Genomic DNA, 21096 nt, shown 5'->3' on the forward strand with positions numbered 1-21096 from the left:
AAACATGCAGCTGGCGATGGCGGTGTTTAATTTAGGAAGCCGCACATTTCCTAAACTTTGTCGCAATTGTTACATCTATATAGAGCTGAGGGAGCAAGAACTGATGGCCCGCGATAGACACGTCGGAGGAGAAGGCTGACAGTTACAAGAAGGGTTTTCATCCGGCTGTCTGTCATTTATTGTCTGTAGACCGGATTAAAGGCTAGCTAACAGCTCCCTGATTTCCATCTTCAAGGAAAATGATTTTCATGTTCGGTTTACAAAATGCCATAGCAAGCTTTGAGAACACAGAGGTAGCCGCGATCTGTGTGCGCCGCATTTCGGTTCAAATTTAAAGGCAAATTAGAGACTTTTTAGTTTTAGTATAGACCTGAAATCTATAAAATAATACACTGCTCAAAAAAATATTTATTCAGAAAATAGCGTCAAGTCATTGAAAATCCTGGGATATTGATCTGGTCAGTGAAGTAGCAGAGGGGGTTGTTAAACTGTTTCAGCTGCTTTGGTGTTAATGAAATTAACAAGTGTACTAGATGGGCAACAATGAGACGACCCCCAAAACAGGAATGGTTTTACAGGTGGAGTCCACTGACATTGTTTTCCCTATTCATCTTTTTATTTTTTTTCACTAGTTTTGCTTTTGGCCCTTGGACCAAGTTTCAGACCCTACGCTGGTGCAGTGGGTCCTGGGTTCCTCCTGGTGCAGTGGGTCCTGGGTTCCTCCTGGTGCACAACAATGCCTGGCCTCATGTGGGGAGTATGCAGGCAGTTCCTGGAGGATGAATTAATTATTACACTTGCCTGACCTAAATCCAATAGAACACCTCTGGGATATCATGTTTGGATCCATCTGACACCACCAGGTTGCACCTCAGACTGTCCAGGAGCTCAGTGATGGCCTGGTCCAGATCTGGGAGGAAAAAAAAAATCCTGCTTGCTGCATTTTTGGTGCATGTTTGGTCCGGTAAAAAAAAAATGCCCCAAAAACGCATCCCTCCACTGAAATGAATAGAAACAGCATCACAAACGCATGAATAACACCTCAAAAACACAATGTAGCTGTGGGAAGTTCTCAGGCCCTGGTTTACAGAATTGTATGACAAGGCAAATCACATTATATCAAATGGTGCCCTTCTAATCAACAGCACAGTACGATTTTGGAAAAGGTTCCTGGTGGGCTTCAGTGCAATTTCAGCCCCATAGACTTCTATGTTATCTCAACAAGTCACATCAGCATAGTTAAGAATCATTCCTATGCGACTTTGATGGATTCAGTGGTTTTTTTTTAACCCTCACCTCTCCTCCCTAGTCATCCTTCATCCACGGATTTTTATACAGCTGCAGTTTTGGAGCCTTCCTTTGGTCGATTGACCGACCCTTCCTTCAATTGATTGTTCAACCTTTCCTTTAATCAAACCTTCCTTCAGTTTATTAACCTCTTCACGCCAGTCGAACGCAAGTGTGCAGCCCCCTGGCGTCTTGGCCTAGATGCCGAGTGGCCGCACATTTACATACTATAAAAAAAATGTGCTGAGAGTGCGTGCCCTGCACGCTCCCAGCACACATGTCCAGTACTCACAGAAAAGTCCGAACTCCTCTTTCGATTAGGACCTTCCCCGATCATGTGACTGCCGTGATGGCGTGTCACGTCAGTCACATGACCCTAAACCCTGTTCCGCCTCCCGGCTTCTGAAACCCTTAAAGGGCCTGGAGGCACCGGCGCCGAGGGGTTAAAGGAAGGATCAAAGAAAGGATCGATCAGCCGATCAAAAGAAAGATCGATTGGTGGATCAAAGGAGGGATCGATCAGTCAATCAAAGGAAAGATGGATCGGTCAATCAAATAAAGGATCGATTGTTTGATCGAAGGATCTATCGATCTAAGTAAGGATCAAACAGTCGAATGAAAGCAGAATCTATTGATTGAAGGAAGGATCGATCAATCAAAGGGTGGATCAAAACCGCTTCAGTGTGAAGACAGCAAGGATGAGGGAGGAAAGGTGAGGGTTAAAAAAAAAAAGAACACTGATCCTTCAAAGTCGTATAGGAATGTTTCCTATCTATTCTGATGCAACTTCTGTGAGATAACATAGAAGTCTATGGGGCTGAAATCGCCCTGAAGTCCACCAGGAACCTTTTCCAAAATTGCACTGTGCTGACTTGATTATGGAAGTCTATGGGGCTGAAATCGCTGACAATAGAATATGAGATTTCCTTTGTCATTCAATTCTGTGAACCCAGACTTGAGAACTTGTGAAGCCGCATTGAAGTCTCATCAAAGTTGCATCAGTAGTCCACTGGAAATTGCATGGAAATCATCGGAAGTGATATGGGGAAAAGGCAAATGCTTCTTAATATCTTTGAACTTCTTTTGGGAGACGTGCTTCTCGCAATTGCAGCGCAATTCATTGTGCAACAATCACAGCAGAACTGAATCGTGTTTTTAGGTTCCAGTTAAATGAATGGCACCTAAACATGCTGTTGTGCAATTTGTTATTTTAGGAGAGCGTTTTGAAATCACAGCAATTCTGCCCGCAATCCAACACACCCAAGTGTGAATGGGGCCTAAGGCTACATTCACACCAAAGCCTTGCGATTTTTACATGTTTTTGACCATTTTTGGGCAGAATTTCACATTTTTGCAGCTTTTGTCAGGCATTTTTCAACTAGACATTTGGAGTGCTGCTGAAAAAAAGGACAGAGAGCTGCTGTTTGAGGAGAAAATGACAAAACGCTTTAAATAACGCTTGAAAAAATGCTCAAAAAGGCTCATGTCCCGCTTTTCAGGCATTTCCATGGAAGTCTATGGGGACAAAAACCCTCAATTCTGCCTGAAAAGTAGCTCATGTACTTTTTTTAATCGACAGGCGTTTTGCTACAAGCGACAGAACACTCATATGTGAACAAGGGCTACTGAAAACAATAGGTTTTTACTTGTTGAGCGTTTTGTAGCTCGAAGCTCTAAACCGCTAAAGTGTGAATGGGGCCTAATATCCCAACCCCCTCCCTTTTTTTTTTTCTGCCTCTTTTTTTCTTGTCTCATGTAATGCACATTTTTTCCCTTTGCTATATGAGATTTTGAGACTTGAATTCTCACCACTAGACACTTGGATTTCTTATTGCCCACAGCAATTATTAGTGCCGTTCACTTTCTTAATTGTGTTTTGTTACAAGTCCTTGGATTGTTCCCGAGTGCTATCATGATATGACCATGTATCTGATGCTTAGTCGTTTCACACTTTACACGAATTGTGATGCCTTTTTTTTCTGTGTTCCTTGAAATCTATAAAACTAATAAAATGGGATTGAACTAAATCATCTAGTATCAGGAATTCAGGGACACTGCAGCAGAAAGCTAAAATTGCATGCAGGCAACTTATCGTGGGCTCCATCATCTTCCTGCTCTTCCCTAGTGCATCCCAGGCCAAAGAGAAGAAGAAGAGACCCAAGGTTACCATCAAGGGCTACTTCGACATCAAGATTGGAGATGACGAAAACGGAAGAGTAGTCTTTGGCTTCTTTGGTAAAACCGTAGCCAAGACTGTTGATAACTTGTTGCACTGTCAACTGGAGAGAAAGGATTTGGTTACAAGGGCAGCAAATTCTACTGTGTGATCAAAGACTTCATGATTCAAGGAGGAGATTTCACTAGAGGAGATGGTACAAGAGGTAGAAGTATCTATTTGGACATGTTCCCTGATGAAAACGTCAAGCTCAAGCACTATGGTCCTTACTGGAAGAGCGTGGCAAATGGTGGCTAAGACACAAATGGATGGCAGTTTTTCATCACCACAGTTAAGACATCTCAGCTGGATGGGACGCATGTGGTGTTTGGTAACATGCTAGAAGGAGAAGATGTGGTTAGAAAAATTAAATCCACAAAGACAGATTTCAGAGACAAGCCTCTCAAAGGTGCGGTCATTATAGATTGTGGAAAAATTGAAGTAGAGAAGCCATTTGGAATTGCTAAAGAGTAATAGGGGAGCCCACCAGGTCAGAAAACTTTCTTCCATTGCTGGATCTGCCTGAGCTTGAAGATTTCTTTAATCAGTTGCCTTTGTTCAGTGACTGGCAGTGAGCTGTGTACCACCTAACCAGTACTGTGATTAATCGGAAATTGACCAAGACAAGTGACTGTCTAACAGCACTTATTGGAACACATTAAATTGACTTGTACATTTCACACACTAAATGTTCAAATTTGGAATGAGAAAAGATTGTGATTATGTAAAATTCATTGGAAATAAAAAGGTTTCTACAAAATACAAAAAAAAAAGAATTGCATGCAGGAGCCTTATCTTGGGCTCCATCTTCTTCCTGCTCTTCCCTAGTGCATCCCAGGCCAAAAACAAGAGGAAGAGACCCAAAGTTACTGTCAAGGTGTACTTTGACATCAAGATTGGAGATGACGAAATCGGAAGAGAAGTCATTGGCCTCTTTGGTAAAACTGTAGCCAAGACTGTTGATAACTTTGTTGCACTGTCAACTGGAGAGAAAGGGTTTGGTTACAAGGGCAGTAAATTCTACCATATGATCAAAGACTTCATGATTCAAGGAGGAGATTTCACTAAAAGTATCTATAGGGACATGTTCCCTGATGAAAACTTGAAGCTGAAGCACTATGGTCCTTACTGGGAGAGCATGGCAAATGGTGGCAAGGACACAAATGGATGGCAGTTTTTCATCACCACAGTTAAGACGTCTCGGCTGGATGGGAAGCATTTGATGTTTGGTAAAGTGCTAGAAGGAGAGGATGTGGTTAGAAAAATTTAATCCACAAAGACAGTTTCCAGAGACAAGACTCTCAAAGGTGTGGTCATTGTAGATTGTGGAAAAATTGAGGTAGAGAAACAATTTGGAATTGCCACAGAGTAATAGGGGAGCCCACCAGGTCAGAAAACTTTCTTCCATCGCTGGATCAGCCTGAGCTTGAAGATTTCTTCAATCAGTTGCCTTTGTTCAGTGACTGGCAGTGAGCTGTGTACCACCTAACCAGTACTGTGATTAATCGGAAATTGACCAAGACAAGTGACTGTCTAACAGCACTTATTGGAACACATTAAATTGACTTGTACATTCCACACACTAAATGTTCAAATTTTTTAAATTTGGAATGAGAAAAGATTGTGATTATGTAAAATTCATTGGAAATAAAAAGGTTTCTATAAAATGTTGTTCCCCCCTAAATACTTTTCCCGGGCCACTTGATAATGGCAGAAGAGATGAACGCTGTCTAATTTAAGAATCTTTGACATTATTACAACTCTCTGGATGTTTATAAATAAAATATGATATTCATTAAGACAAGTCTGATGTTCTTTATGAAGGAACGCTCATGGCAATACAACTCACAGGAGTGCTGCAATCAGGGAATGAATTCCACAGAAATTATAAAGTAAGGATAAAAATTTGACTTTGAACTCTTTCATTAGGATAAAGATAGAACCCGTCTGGTTTGCCTTGTGATGGCGGCCGCAATTTGACGTCAGTATGAGATATAGGGGCTTATTTAGGAAGCATTTAATCTAAGGGCTCCAATAATAGCAAATGCAGCGCTAAACAAGTGATAAATATATAGTCATATACGTATACTGTAACAAACGTATAAACATGCGCTGTTGAGCGCTATATTAGATGTTGATAATAACGTCCAAATATGACGTATAAAGTGCAGTAGTGACAAAAAGATAAATAGATATATAAATTTCAAGTCCAAAGCCGGTATAAAGTGAATTCCGTGACTCCAGTGGCTGGAAAACTAATGTATATTGCACAAACCAGAAAGCGCAATAAATCGTGCATTTGAGTATATCAAACCACTCCTGGTCATCTGGATCTGAAAGGGTAACTCAAAAGATCATCTGGCACATGTCAGCACATCAGGTGATCAGCAGACTATTACTTTCCAGCTCCAGGAAAACATCCCATCCGATGTTAAGGACCAGTCATAGGTGTAAAATGGTAATAACAGGAATCCACATTAAGGGGCTCGTAACAAATGAGCCAGAGAAGAAATCTCTAATAATGTAGTATTTTATTAATAGAGTATAGAAACAAAAATATTTGCACTCACATCTGGCATGTAAAACAGTATCAAAGATGGTCACCGGCCTTCCTCATGGCCTGTGCGGCATGATGTCAGTAGCTGGGATCCTCGCTAACACGTTTCGTGCTCGTGCACGTTTTCAAAGCGCTAAGGGCTCTATTCACACATAAGCAGGTGCGATGGTATGCATGCGTTTTTGCACGATTTTGCACAACGTGTTTAAGGCAGCCCATTGGATTCAATAGACTTCCCTACACACAAAAATCACACAAAATAAGCGAAGAACCATTTTTTAAAAATGGTACTTTGTTAACAAGGTGCGTTGGGGTGCCATTTTGTGCATTGGTCAACACGCAAGTGTGAACCTAGCCTAACATTCACCAAACAATCACTGCAGGGGAATCTTCTGTATCTGGTATGCGCGTTTTAAATGCCAGGTATTGATTCACTAAGTCTTTAGTGCTGTCCGTGGTCCTGAAACTGTTTTAGCAACAAGACTAAGGCTATATGGCTTACAAGCAACCTAAACTTCAGCTGTTTTTAAAAGGACTGTTTCAAGCCATTTGACAAGCATTGTCTTGCCTCCTCACCACGTTTTAACCCCTAAAAACCGACATGACCATGCTGCAACCATGTGCATTGCATGTAGCTGCTGGGCAGTTGCTGTGTGGCAGCATTCTAAATGAATGGTTTGCATTTGATGGGCAGTACTGAACATGACAGAGGGGATGTGTACACCCTCAACTGTGACCAGAGGGGAGCTTATCCCCCCTGGGGGTATTCCCGAGTGTAGCTCGGGGCAAAGTTTCAGTACCAAAAGCGGTAACCCCGAGTTAAACGCGTTGCTCTGGGATTCCCTCTTGCACTTACCTTGTCCTGTGCTCCCGTGATGTCCCCCCTGCAGCATCCGTCTTTCGGGTTCCGGTCCCTGCGAGCGTTGGGACGTACGGGGGCCAGAACCGGCGGGAAATTAAAAAATTTTAAAATGTGACATTTACTAATACACTAAACTCACATAGTAGAACATTCCTGTATCAAACCATTTCACATACATTTTGTCCCGAGTGCTTTGTCCTGTGCCCTGCCTGCATTTTTACTGTTCTTTCTGCCTGGAAACTGAGAAACGTCCATGGCGTCCAAAAAGCGTCCCTTTAGGTCAAAAGTGGTTTTAGACCGGCTAGAGAACAGCGATAGTAAATTAGAACCACTTGCAGAATTGAGTGATAATGATTCGTGAGGAAATTTGTCATCAGGCATTGAAAACAATTTTGCGACTGAGCTCAGCGATGTGCGAACTTGGCGCTATATTTCACATTTCAGTGTTTTTGGTTTGATTATATTATTGAATTAAATGTATTATTATTATATTATTATTTTTTATGATTTATTATATTATAATTTATGATTTCGTGTTTCAAATTTTATCCTACCCGGGATGTTTACTAGACTCTTGCTCAGACAGATTTCAGTGAGTTATTCCTAAGAATTACAGACCTACAATAAAAAAAACAACATATTTTCATGCAAAACAATGTACCGTTTTGAGCACAGAAATACTGACATAATCAGACCGCTAGGGAGGTTAAGGGAAACCGTTTCCAATGAATAGCTGCTCTTCAGAAATGCGTGCCAAACACTCCCTTTATTTGCTTCTATGTATTGCTTAACAGAAAACCTTTTAGGCCTAATTTTAGTCCGAAAGATCTTCACAATTAGTATATGGAGTCCTGAATTTGTATATGGCATATTGAATGGGTCTTCTCCAGCTTGGAGTCACCATGGTTGATTTATTAAAGGCAATTGGGCTGTTTGCTAGTAAATGAGCTGAAATTTAATTTTTCAAAGGACCAATCATATGCATGGAAAATAAAAACAACAGCATCTTTGCTTGCACATGAACAGATGATAGAAGTCAGCAGAGATACACCGCATTCACTAAGCTTTGGTGGCAATTCCCTTGCAAAGTGTACAGCCTATTTGCCATTTGTAAATCACCCCGACTGACTCAGCAGCCATTGACAGCCCTACTTCATAATAGTGCAAATCACACATAAAAAATGCAATCACACCTAATCAGACATGTATTTACATTGTTAAAGAAATACTATCACATGAAAATATTGTATTCTGACCACTATGTGCATGTAATAGATGCAATGATGGTATTTGCATAGGTTGATAAGAAGGGCAATTCTAGGCAGGGGTGTCCCTAGGGTTGGTGTCACCCGGTGCGATAACACTTGGTGACACCCCCTCCGACCATTATGCTCCCCAATCCGCAGATCCGATCCATGCTGCAGGGGTCGTCGGCATGCAACCTATACGGGGTGACACCGGACCCGTTCCATGAAAAGGTAAGTTGTAAAGCAAGCCGACGATCCACGCAGGATGGATTGGATCTGCGGATTGGGGAGCATAATGGATTAGACTCTGATCTATTATGCTCCGATCCTTTTCATGGAGCAGGTCCAATGTCACCCTGTGTGTTAGGTGTCTCCCGGTGCGGGCCGCACCCCCCACACCTGCCTCAGGATGCCAGTAGGGTACAGTGTTACATGAAGGCAGGAGACACCCATCCTTACTTTAAAACCACTCAGCGGTCATTGGGGAAAGCTGGCAGCGGAGAGACCGGTGTGTAAGCAACACAAGTCTCTCTCCTGTCAGCATGGACATGCTGTTTTGTATCTCTCTGCACAGCAGAGAGATACAAAGAAGCATGCCCTCTGAGTAGAACACAGCACACAGTTAACCCTTTGATTGCCCCAGATGTTAACCCCTTCCTGCCCGGTGTCATTAGAACAGTGTCATTGCACCCCCCGCACCTGCCTAGTCCCTACTGGTCCTAGGATTTTGGACATTGTCCCACAATGCAAGGTTTATTAAACTGGACACAGTGAACTGAAGAGAGAAGCCCACTGTACTGTTCTTTTCTCTGCAACATATACAGTAGATAGTGACATGGAAGACAATGAAGGAGGTGGTTACAGTTGGGGTTCCTTCCTCCGGCCTGTAGATGTCACTGTTTAGAGTTTGTACATACCTAGCACCTTCTACACTCTGTACTATTTAGTTCCAATTTTTGTTCCTGTTATGATACTCAGAGGACTGCAGGTGTTTTATGGAAGCCTGAACTTTTTAACAAAGTACTTTATAACTACTCTGCCTCCCAGACTATGGGACACAGCAATAATCTGGCCTGCTGGCTCCATTAGAATGGCCTGGAGGGTCTGTAGTGCTTTGGTAGACACATAGGGGTTTATGTGAAAAGAAAAAAAAACCTACGCTACACCCAAAAAATACAATCCAAAATAAATGACAGTAAATGAATAAATATATGAATAAATACAGTGACCTGCTGCTACTCTTGTCTTGAACACCAGAAAATATCAAAAACATATATAAAATGAGTGCTCTGTACACTAAAACAATCAAATGCAGTATCTAATAAATACATGTACCTGTGTGATACTATGTGATGACACAAAAGTAATAAACCAAAATATAACAAATGAAAAACCCCTGACGCCAAAGTACACTTTCTCCCCCGAAAGTCCAAAAACAGTCCAACTCTTATAAAAAAAATATCCAGTAGTGCTAATATCATCTTAATGAATATTCTTCTTCCACATGTGCCAAAAATCCTCTTCCTCCACTTAGTACCCTCAGAGGATAAGATCCACTCACTTAGAAAAGGGGGGCTCTCCTCACTGTACAGATCATCCAGTTCTCAAATGGCATCATAACGTAGCAAAGTACAACCAACATAGTGTAGTAGGTGATGGTAGGGATATAGCTTCTTTAACCCCTTGACTCCAACGTCACACAAATATGCGGCCTCACAGAACTGGGCTTTTTTCTGTGGGGCCGCATATTTGCGTACCTGTTTTTGTGCTGGGAGAGCGCCGCACTGCGCGTTCCCAGCACAAAGACCACAGTGTCACTCAGAGCACCGGGTCCCGTTCTAACGATCGGGACCCTAGACTCCCTATTCCGGGTCACGTGATCGCTGTGATAGCCTCTGATTGGCTATCACAGTGATCAGTCACTGTGCAGCCCAGCCCCCTTGTTTTTTCTCTCTCTATGAATGGAGAAGAGAGATACATTGTATCATTATATACATCCTGTTATACATTGTATCTCTCTAACTCCTGGCATAGAGAAAAAAAAAGTTTGTAAAAAAAAAAAAGAAAAAAGATAAATATTAAAAAATAAAATAAAAAATAAAGAAGAAATACATAGATCAAGGTTTGATCTACTTCAGTGCCAGGGTTATTGTTTGGGTTAAGGTCAGGGTCAAGGGTCAGGATTTAAGAAAAAATTGGTATCAGTGTCAGTTAGTGTCAGTGTGTTTTAGGTAAAAAAAAAAAAGACAAAAACAAAATGCGCACTATTGTTTCTGGGCTGTACTCCGGGTACAAACCACAAATAACATACACATATATGGTATCGCTGCGATCATCAAGTGCTGGAAAATTTATTTTGGGTTGTTTTTTGGTGGTAGGTTATGGTAGTACAAGAAATGCACAGCTAAATAAAAAAAATTATTTTTTTTTTACTATTTTGGGCCAGTTTTCCTTTGATAATAAAAAAAAAATTAGCAGATATCCATTACCATTTACCTCCAAATGAAAGCCCAATTGGTCCTGAACAAAATGCAGTATAATTCACCTGGATGTACAAAGTAGTTGTGATGATATGGACGGTTTTACTAACACATGTCAAGGTTGCAAAATTGTGCTTAGGTATTTAGATTTGTTTTACCCTTAGGCTTGAAGGGGTTAATAAACACAAGAAAGACAAGGTGTCTCAGCATGTGTAGAAATGGCAAACAGTGTAAAAAAACCTTTTCCAAAATGGCCGCTCCGTAACTTCCAGTTTACGTCCAACGTCATCACTGACACGTTTCATCACTTCCGACTTCAACTGCTGCTACTCTTTTCTTGAACATCAGAAAATATCAAAAACATATATAAAATGAGTGCGCTGTACACTAAAACAATGCAATATCTAAACACAATATATCCAAAAAACATAAATTAAAGAATTACTAATATAGCAAAGAGTGTATTGCTAAAGAGCTATAAAAAGTCCAAATCCATAAAGTGAATAAACATAGAAGTCCCAAATCCAGTGACAAAGTGCTGTGTGCTGAAACATTTTCCAACAAAAGTGTGTTGGTGTCCACAAGTACTTGACACAACAGACAAATCAGCCTCTTACCAGACTCATTGATCTCCAATCAAGAGATCAAATGAGCTGATGGTGTTCAGATCCCACACTGACACCCATGTTAGCAGTATCAATGGAGATGAATGAACAACTGCAGGTTCACTTCAACGGATTCCTCACACCAAACGGCTCTCCAAACCATGGAAGGAAGGCTTTAAAACAGAAGAAACTTCATTGTGCAACCTGATAAACTCACATAGGGGTTGATGCACTAAAACTGGAGAGTGCAAAATCTGGTGCAGCTGTGCATGGTAGCCAATCAGCTTCTATCTTCAGCTTGTTCAATGAAGCTTTGAAAATAAAAGCCGAAAGCTGATTGGTTTCTGTGCAGAGCGGCATCAGATTTTGCGCTCTCCAGTTTTAGTAACACAATTCCAGTGGTACCATCACAGTGCCAGAGTTCCAAAGTTTTGTTAATTCCTTGGCGCCAATGGTACGCAAATATGTGGCTTCTCAGCAGCTGGGCCTTGACACTGAGAGGCAGTATATATGCGTACCCAATGTAAACATACATGTGCCGAAAGTGCGTGCTCTCATCACATTTCGCCTCGTGAAAAGGTCCCGATTTCCAATCATGCGACCGTTGTGACAGCCAGTCAAAGCGGGCACATATCCCTACACCCTGCTCCACCTCCTGGCGTCACAAACCCCTTAACCACTTCATGTCCGGACACTTTTACCCCCTTCCTGTCCAGGCCAATTTTCAGCTTCCAGCGCTGTCACACTTTGAATGACAATTGTGCGGTCATGCAACACTGTACCCATATGAATTTTTTTGCATTTTTTTGAGACAGATAAAACTTTATTTTGGTGGTATTTATTCACCACTGGGATTTTTTTTTTGCTATATAAATTAAAAAAAAGTCCAAAAATTAAAAAAGTGTTTTTCTTATAAAAGTTTGCAAATAAATAATATTTCTTCATAAATCTTGGCCAAAATTTATTCAGTTATCTTTTTAGTAAAAAAAAATACTCCAAATTAGTTTATAACCAAAAATTAGCATTTCTCAAAAATTTTTTTACAATTTTATTTTTTTCTATATTATTTGTTTTTTTTTAAACCACCAGCCTACAGGGCACTTATACCCCCTTCCTGCCCAGTCCAATTTCCAGCTTTCAACGCTGTCACACTTTGAATTATGCAACACTGTACCGATATCAAATTTTTATCATTTTTTGTGACAGAGCTTTATTTTGGTGGTATTTAATCAACTCTGGGTGTTTTATTTTTTCTTAAACAAACCAAAAACCACTGAACATTTTGAAAAAAAAAACATTTTTTCTTAGTTTTTGTTATAAAATGTTTTAAATAAGTGATTTTTCTCCTTCACTGATGTGCGCTAATGAGGCTGCAGTGATGGGCACTGATAGGCTGCACTGATAGGTGGCACTGATGGGTACTGATAGGCGGCACTGATGCATACTGATAGGCGGCACTGACTGGCACTGATAGGTGGCACTGACTGGCATTGATAGGTGGCACTGATTGGCAGCACTGATAGGTGGCACTGATTGGCATTGATAGGTGGCACTGACTGATACTGATGGGTGACACAGAAAGGCAGATCAGATGGGCACTGATATGTGACATCGATGTGCACTGGTAGGCACTGATATGTAGCATTTCTGTGGCACTGATGGGCACTGGCATGTGGCAATGATGAGCACTGACAGCTGGCACTGCTGGGGTAACACTGATCATCAGTGCTCTAATGATCAGTGTACATGTCCCCTCCGCGGAATGCCAATTACCGGCTCTCCTCTCCTCTCGAGCTGTCAGCGTGACAGCTTGAGAGGAGAGAAAAGCCGATGAGAATGGGACGTCATATGACGTCCTCTCAGAACGAGAGAACCACCTTGCACCCGTCATTTTACTATATGGCGGGCGGGAGGTGGTTAAACATACTGTCACCCTAGCAGTACACTGTATGACTTGTGGGGGTGATGAAGATTTTTTTTTAACACTGATTGCTTTTACACCCATAAAGGCCGTAAAAGCAATAATTTCTCCTTCTCCCTGGCTACATTCCTGCAGCCATTGAGAAATACTGTGTGAGCTGTGATTGGTCACAGCTTGTCACATGGTAGAAGACTGTTGTGTATAGCCTTGTACCATGTGACCTCTGTGATCATTCACAGATTTCACACATAGTAAGCAATGATGTAAGAAGTGACTGTTCTGTCTCTCCAATCTAAGCATTGATAGTGTGATCTCTGTAACCTACAGTTGTGATGAGATAGCGATAACTCCAATCTCAGTTGGATATCACAGTCAGTGACTCAATCGAGATGATATCTTGTCGATCTTGTGAAGTTTATTCCATACACTGAGAGAATCTTACAACAATGAACATCTGATAGGACAAAAGATCATAATGTGCTCTGCTTCATGAGACATGAGGTTTGCTGAAATGCATTACTGGGAAGGGGGAGGGCTATCTATACAGCATTAACTACACCAAAGGAAAGGGAGGAGCAGAGACAAGATATAGAAAACACTTAAAGGCGTATGACAGTCATGTGAAACATGACAGTGACATATTGTTTACTACTATTCAATATACAATCATGTCAGGCAGTGACATCTTGCTTACTACTGTTCCTGTGATCACTGATTGGCCAATCAGTGAACACATATTCAGGACCTCACACAGTGGTCCTGTACAGGGATTGGTGTTCCTCCGGACACAGCGGGCACCTGTTCGCGGACACAGGCTGTAAATGTGGGTGCCATTTATGAACGGTAACCCGCTCCTGCACTGCTCCCATCCGGCCCTTTATGTACATGGGCTGGCCAGGAAGTGGTTAAAGGGCCAGGAGGCGCCAGCACCAAGGGGTTAAATAAAAATAGAGAAAAAAATATACATAATAACAAAAAGAACATGTATTACCTTATATAGATATGAAAACCCAACATGCTGCTTCTTTAAGTGGCCATTTTTATCCTCCTTGGGCTTGTAATTCTTCATAGCGATAAAGGCACCTGGTGAATTGTAACTTGTACTCTACAGGGTTCACCATCCATCATTAATAGTGGTCAGATAAAGGAAAGATGATTGCCTGGTGTGGGTTATCACACTTCCCAGGGCGCTCCAGGACTTATTAGATTAGTGTGTGTCAGCTTTTGTAGAACTAGAGTCCATTTCCAAGCTAGGCTGCATCACCTGGGGGATTTATTGACAGTCTATATATACAGTCTATATATAACTGCAATTCAACGGGGCATTGTGCGCTACAAAGCTGTTCTGTGAAAATGTACATCTGTTTAGACCATTTTGGCCGAAGTGCCCCCTGTTCAGAAAAATAGAATCTATTGAGGATTTTGGCAGCAAACAAATATGGTAAGTAAGGCCCCGAAGCATCCGTTTTTTATCCTTTCAATTCGTTTTTATTAAGGGAAAGTTGAAAAAGAACCTACTAGCAATATTCATTCCATTTTTGTTTGAAATACAGCCATTAGAGATGGTCATCATGCAAACAGAACAGCAAATAATACCGGAACACAAAATGTTCTACTGGCCAGTATAGCTGAGCAGAGGTTCTTAGAGCAGATGATCTTAAAGCGGAGCTCCACCCAAAAGGGGAAGTTCCGCTTTAAGGACTGCTCCAACGTTCCCCATTAAGGATTGGCACCTTTGGGGAGCGGGTACCCGAATTTGACAGGTACCTGCTCCCACTTCTGGTCTGATCGCCTAGGCAATCAGAAATGGAAGGTGTCCTCCCTTCTTGTAGTCTTTTGGGACATGTGACAGGTCCCAGAAGACTACAGGACCATTCATGAAGCACAGAGCTACTCGCACATGCGTAGTGGGCATCTGGCTGTGAAGCCGCAAGCTGTCACAGCCGGGTGCCCACACTGAAGATGCCTCCTGGAATACAAGAAGGCCTGTGAAACGGGCTTCGGGGGACACACCACGGGACCGAGGGACAGGTAAGTGGCTGTTTTTTAATAGTCAGCAGCTACATTTTTTGACCGGGTGAGTGGAACTCCACTTTAAAGTGGAACTGCACTGTATCTGGAAACCACAAACAAAAATGCTATTTAATTCATTGTTATTATTCACAGCAAACTCACACCATCCATCCATGTCTTTGTGCTATATCAGTATATCATATATCAGTTTGGCCACTGGATGTTCGCGCGGCTGCTCGGCTCCGCCTCCTCACTGGTGATTGTCCGCCAGAACTGTAGCTCAGGAAAGGCACACAGGCGGCCAATCACCGGCGAGGGGGCTGAGCCGAGCGGCCTCGCGAAAATCGAGTGCAGGAGCAGCAGGTAAGTGTTCAGTGTAGAGGTGCTGCTGCAACCACATATGCTGGCTGCAGCAGCACCATACTAGAACAGGGTCAGCAAGTGTAATTGGTGTCAGTGGGAGGAATAGTGCCCCATCATTGGTGTCACTGATACCAATGACGGAGCACTATTCCTCCCACTGACACCAATGATGGGGCACTATTCCTCCCACTGACACCAACGATGGGGCACTATTCCTCCCCCCCACTGACACCAATGATGGGGCACTATTCCCCCCCCCACTGACACCAATGATGGGGCACTATTCCACCCCCCACTGACACCAATGATGGGGCACTATTCCACCCCCCACTGACACCAATGATGGGACACCATTCCTCCCACTGACACCAATGTTGGGACACCATTCCTCCCACTGACACCAATGATGGGGCACTATTCCCCCAAACAATACTAATGATGGGACACTATTCCTCCCACTGATACCAATGATGGGGCACTATTCCTCCCACTGATACCAATGATGGGGCACTATTCTTCCCACTGATACCAATGATGGGGCACTATTCCTTCCACTGATACCAATGATGGGGCACTATTCTTCCCACTGATACCAATGATGGAACACTATTCCTGCCACTGATACCAATGATGGGGCACTATTCTTCCCACTGATACCAATGATGGGGCACTATTCTTCCCACTGATACCAGTGATGGAACACTATTCCTGCCACTGATACCAATGATGGAACACTATTCCTGCCACTGATACCAATGATGGAACACTATTCCTGCCACTGATACCGATGATGGGGCACTATTCCTCCCACTGATACCAATGATGGGGCACTATTCCTCCCACTGACACCGATGATGGGGCACTATTCCTCTCACTGATACCAATGATGGGGCACTATTCCCCCCACTGACACCGATGATGGGGCACTATTCCTCTCACTGATACCAATGATGGGGCACTATTCCTCCCACTGACACCAATGATGGGGCACTATTCCTGCCACTAATACCAATGTTGGGGCACTATTCCTCCCACTGATACCAATGATGGGACACTATTCCTCCCACTGATACCAATGATGGGGCACTATTCCTCCCACTGACACCAATGATGGGGCACTATTCCTCCCACTGACACCAATGATGGGGCACTATTCCTCCCACTGGTGTGCATTGGAAGAGGGGTAGTCTTATGCAGCGAGTATAGCCCAAACACTAAATTTTAGCAGGAAAAGTAGGGGGTCGTCTTATACGCCCAGTCGTCTTATATGCCGGCAAATACGGTAACTGAAGAAATGTAAAAAAAACCAAACAAACAAGTTTAATACAAGTAAATATGATATACTTTCCTATAAATTTACTAATGATAGCAGCATAAAGATTCAAAATAGTCCATGTTCTCTAATGTTTTAGGAACACTAGAAATGATTCTCTTTCAAACGTTACTCAGGGAACTAGTGTCTTTTGAAAGTTTATCTTAGCCAAACATAAGTCATCTGAGATCCCGATATTCTCTGCGCTCTTTCTTCTTTACTTAACTTTTCCCCTTTTACACCCCTCCCCCTTCTTTTTTTTTTTTCTTTCTTTTTACTTCACCTTATCTCCAGTTCCACTAAACCCTCTCCTCCCTCCCCTCATTTCTGGATATTTCCTTATCTATTGTCTAGACTGATACAAGAGTTCCTTGTATCAACCTTGATATTCTCAATGTCTCCATATTATGTGAACAGTTTTTTGGTTATGAAAGCATATTGGGATGTTCATACTGCTTCAATATCCAGAATATGTATTATGTTATATATTGTCAAAACTCAAATAAAAACATCTTTATGAAAAAAACAAATAGTCAGTGTTGATTGAGAGAGTGAAGTTCAACTTTAACCACTTCAAGTCCGGACACTTTCACTCCCTTCCAGTCCAGGCCAGTTTTCAACTTTCAGCACTATCGCACTTTGAATGACAATTGCGCGGTCATGCAACACTGCACCCATATGAATTTTTTAGCATTTTTTTCAGACAGATGAATTTTTATTATTTTAATCCACTGGGATTTTTATTTAAATGAAAAAGCCCAAACATTTTAAAAAAAAAAGTGTTTTTCTTTTAAAATTTTGCAAATAATCTTTCTTTATAAATCGTGGCCAAAATGTATTCAACTATCTTTTTAGTAAAAAAAAAAAATGACACAAATTAGTTTATAACCAAAAATTATAATATTTTAAAAAACATTTTGACATTTTTTTTTTTTTTTTATATTATTTATGTTTTTTTTTTAACATACTGTCACCCTAGCAGTACAGTGTCACCATGGTAACACTGTACTACTTGTGGGGGGTGATGAATATTTTTTTTCTTTTTTTACACGGATTGCTTTTACACCTATAAAGGCTGTAAAAGCAATCATTTCTCCTCTCTGGCTGCATTCTTGCAGCCATTGAGAAATACTGTGAGAGTTGTAATTGGTCACAGCTTGTCACATGGTACAAGGCTGTTGTGAATAGTCTTGTACCATGTGACCTCTGTGATCATTCACAGATTTCACACCTAGTAAGCAATGATGTCAGGAAGTGATATCTTGCTTACTACTGTTCATGTCATCAAGAATCGGGACCTCACACAGAGGTCCTTTACAGCGATTGGTGTCACAGCGGGCCCCGGATTGTGGTGCCACGTGGTCCCAGGGAGCGCGCACAGGCAGTGAATTCGGAGGCCATTTATAAACGGCCACCCGCTCCTGCACTGCTCCCGTCCGGCTGTTTATGTACATGGGACGGACAGGAAGTGGTTAAGTAAAGAATCCATCAGACAATGAAGTCTTCCTATTCATATTAGCCCAACGATGTTGTAACCAGGTAAAATGGCTAAATAAATATCACAAGAAAGGCCACGGGCATATTCGCTTAGGAAGTGTTGGCAGGTCAAAGACCTGTGTGATATTTTTTAAATGGCGGTTTAGGAAAGATCTAACTACTAGCTAATGGTCACCTGCAAGTAGGTAGAGAATGGTACCAAAAATGGCCAGCCAATCCGGCCAAAGGTGCCTAGAATAATCAGCTGAGAAATGGAAAAAGAAACGGAAATTAGAATCAGTCTGTGGAACCTAAGGGGTTAATCCTCCTCATTGTGTAAATAGGCTGTTTGATCCTGTCTTCTCTGGCCCTCACCTTCTTCTATTGTCCCCAAACCATCTGCTGATTGTACAGAGCTCTAGGAGTCACTCTGTTAATGCTCAGTTTAGTGTGTATTGCTAGATAATTGTTTTTTTTTTCTTTGAGAGGATGCATGTGATCAGCACAGGGTCAATCAGTACTGTCCACGCAGAGGGTCAGGGGTTATGCAGCCTCATAGGACAGTCAGAGGAGAATGAAAACTCCTACAAGCTTTAACCAGTGCTCAGGTGGACACTGATAGAAGTCACAAGAAATGCTGACAAGAAAAGGTATTTCACAGTTTAAATTTACTAAAATAATTGCATTTCCATGTTGTGTGTACTGTGGGAGACCAAATATAGTGAATGCAGTGTCCTGGGAGACCAGATATAGGGAATGCAGGGTCCTGGGAGACCAAATATAGTGAATGCAGGGTCCTGGGAGACCAGATATAGTGAATGCAGGGTCCGGGGAGACCGGATATAGTGAATGCAGGGTCCTGGGAGACCAGATATAGTGAATGCAGGGTCCGGGGAGACCGGATATAGTGAATGCAGGGTCCTGGGAGACCAGATATAGTGAATGCAGGGTCTGGGGAGACCAAATATAGTGAATGCAGGGTCCTGGGAGACCAGATATAGTGAATGCAGGATCCTGGGAGACCAGATATAGTGAATGCAGGGTCCTGGGAGATAAGATATAGTGAATGCAGGGTCCGGGGAGACCAGCTATAGTGAATGCTGGGTCCTGGGAGACCAGATATAGTGAATGCAGGGTTTGGGGAGACCAGATACAGTGAATGCAGGGTCCTGGGAGACCAGATACAGTGAATGCAGGGTCCGGGGAGACTGATATAGTGAATGCAGGGTCTGGGGAGACCAGCTATAGCAAATGCAGGGTCTGGGGAGACCAGCTATAGCAAATGCAGGGTCCTGGGAGACCAGATGCAGTGAATGCAGGGTCCTGGGAGACCAGATATAGTGAATGCAGGGTCCGGGGAGACCAGATATAGGGAATGCAGGGTCCTGGGAGACCAGATATAGTGAATGCAGGGTCTGGGGAGACCAGATATAGTGAATGCAGGGTCCCGGGTTTAGTAACACTTGAAATGAGGACAAGGGAAGGAAAGGAAGTAAAAGAATAGGAAAAAAGAGGTGAAGGAAGGCTGCTGCTATGGGTGACATACCATTTTAGCTCCAAAAAGTCAGTTGAGAGAGTGAAAAATGGTGAATCTGCTTAATAATAATAACATCTTTCATTCACAAAAAAGGACAATGGTCTTAAATGGTCATTTCAACTAAAAAATGTTTTCTTTGTGCTTCATAAGTGTTCCCTTATGTAGGCAATAATCTTTTTTACAATTAGAAATAAACAAATTGTGTCTTTTTTTAGTTCTAATATAACAGCTTCCTTTTGTGTAATAGTTGAGAATTCAGTGGATACCATTTAGTAGAAGGTGACAACCCCAGGCTTATTACAGCTGAAGTCCAAATAGATATAAAAACATGAATTCATATGGTTATATATTAATGTGCCTTGCAAAAGATTTACCCCCCCTTCCTGACCAGGCCATTTTTTGCGATACGGCGCTGCGTTACTTAAACTGATAATTGCACGGTCATGCAACGCTGTACATAAATTTAATTTATGTCAATATTTCCCCACAAATTGAGTTTTCTTTTGGTGGTATTTTATCACCTCTGTGCTTTCTATTTTTTGTTTGTTTGTTTATAAACAAAAAAAGACAGACTTTAAAAAAAAACAAACAATATTTTTGCTATTAAACATGTCCAGTAAAAAAAATCTAATTTCGTCATAAATTTAGGCCAAAATATATTCTGCGACATGTCTTTGCTAAAAAAAAAATCCCAATATGTGTATATTAATTGGTTTGCGTGAAAGTTATAGCATCTACAAATGACGGTATATATAATGGAATTTATATATATATATATATATATATATATATACACTAGTAATGGCGGCGATCAACGACTTATAGCAGAACTACGGTGGGCTTTCTGACACTGGGGGGAACTGACTTGGTTTCACTGACATCCCCAGTGACTCCAATACAGTGATCAGTGCTAATAAAAAGCACTGACACTGTACTAATGGCACTAGGCAGGAAGAGGTTAACATCTGGGAAAATCAAAGGGTTAACTGTGTGCTGTGTGTGTTTTACTGCGCGTGCTGTGTTTTACTCAGAAGACATGCTGCTTTGTATCTCTCTGCTGTTCAGAGCAGGGGCGGACTGACAACTCATGGGGCCCCCGGGCAATAGGGGATCATGGGGCCCCTGTGTCCTTGCCCAAACTCAAAAAAACCTATTAAAAAGGTACCAGGGGTATCTTATGGGGCCCCCTACTGACCAGGGGCCTCGGGCAGTGACCGAGTT

General features: G+C 42.0%; 1 protein-coding gene and 2 pseudogenes across 6 annotated transcripts in view; all 3 read left to right on the forward strand.

Annotated features, from left to right (window-relative positions):
* LOC149462547 (peptidyl-prolyl cis-trans isomerase B pseudogene) overlaps positions 1-4998 on the forward strand; it is a 43244-nt pseudogene extending 38246 nt beyond the window's left edge.
* Positions 1-21096, forward strand: part of DLG2 (discs large MAGUK scaffold protein 2) — a 2035798-nt gene that overhangs the window by 951374 nt on the left and 1063328 nt on the right. The gene's annotated exons all lie outside the window — the stretch shown is intronic.
* LOC149462548 (peptidyl-prolyl cis-trans isomerase B pseudogene) lies at positions 4191-4874 on the forward strand (annotated as a pseudogene).

Source organism: Staurois parvus, unplaced genomic scaffold (genome assembly GCF_062004578.1).
Source record: "Staurois parvus isolate SC_StPar_1 unplaced genomic scaffold, SC_StPar_1.0 ptg000173l, whole genome shotgun sequence".
NCBI classification, from domain to species: domain Eukaryota; kingdom Metazoa; phylum Chordata; class Amphibia; order Anura; family Ranidae; genus Staurois; species Staurois parvus.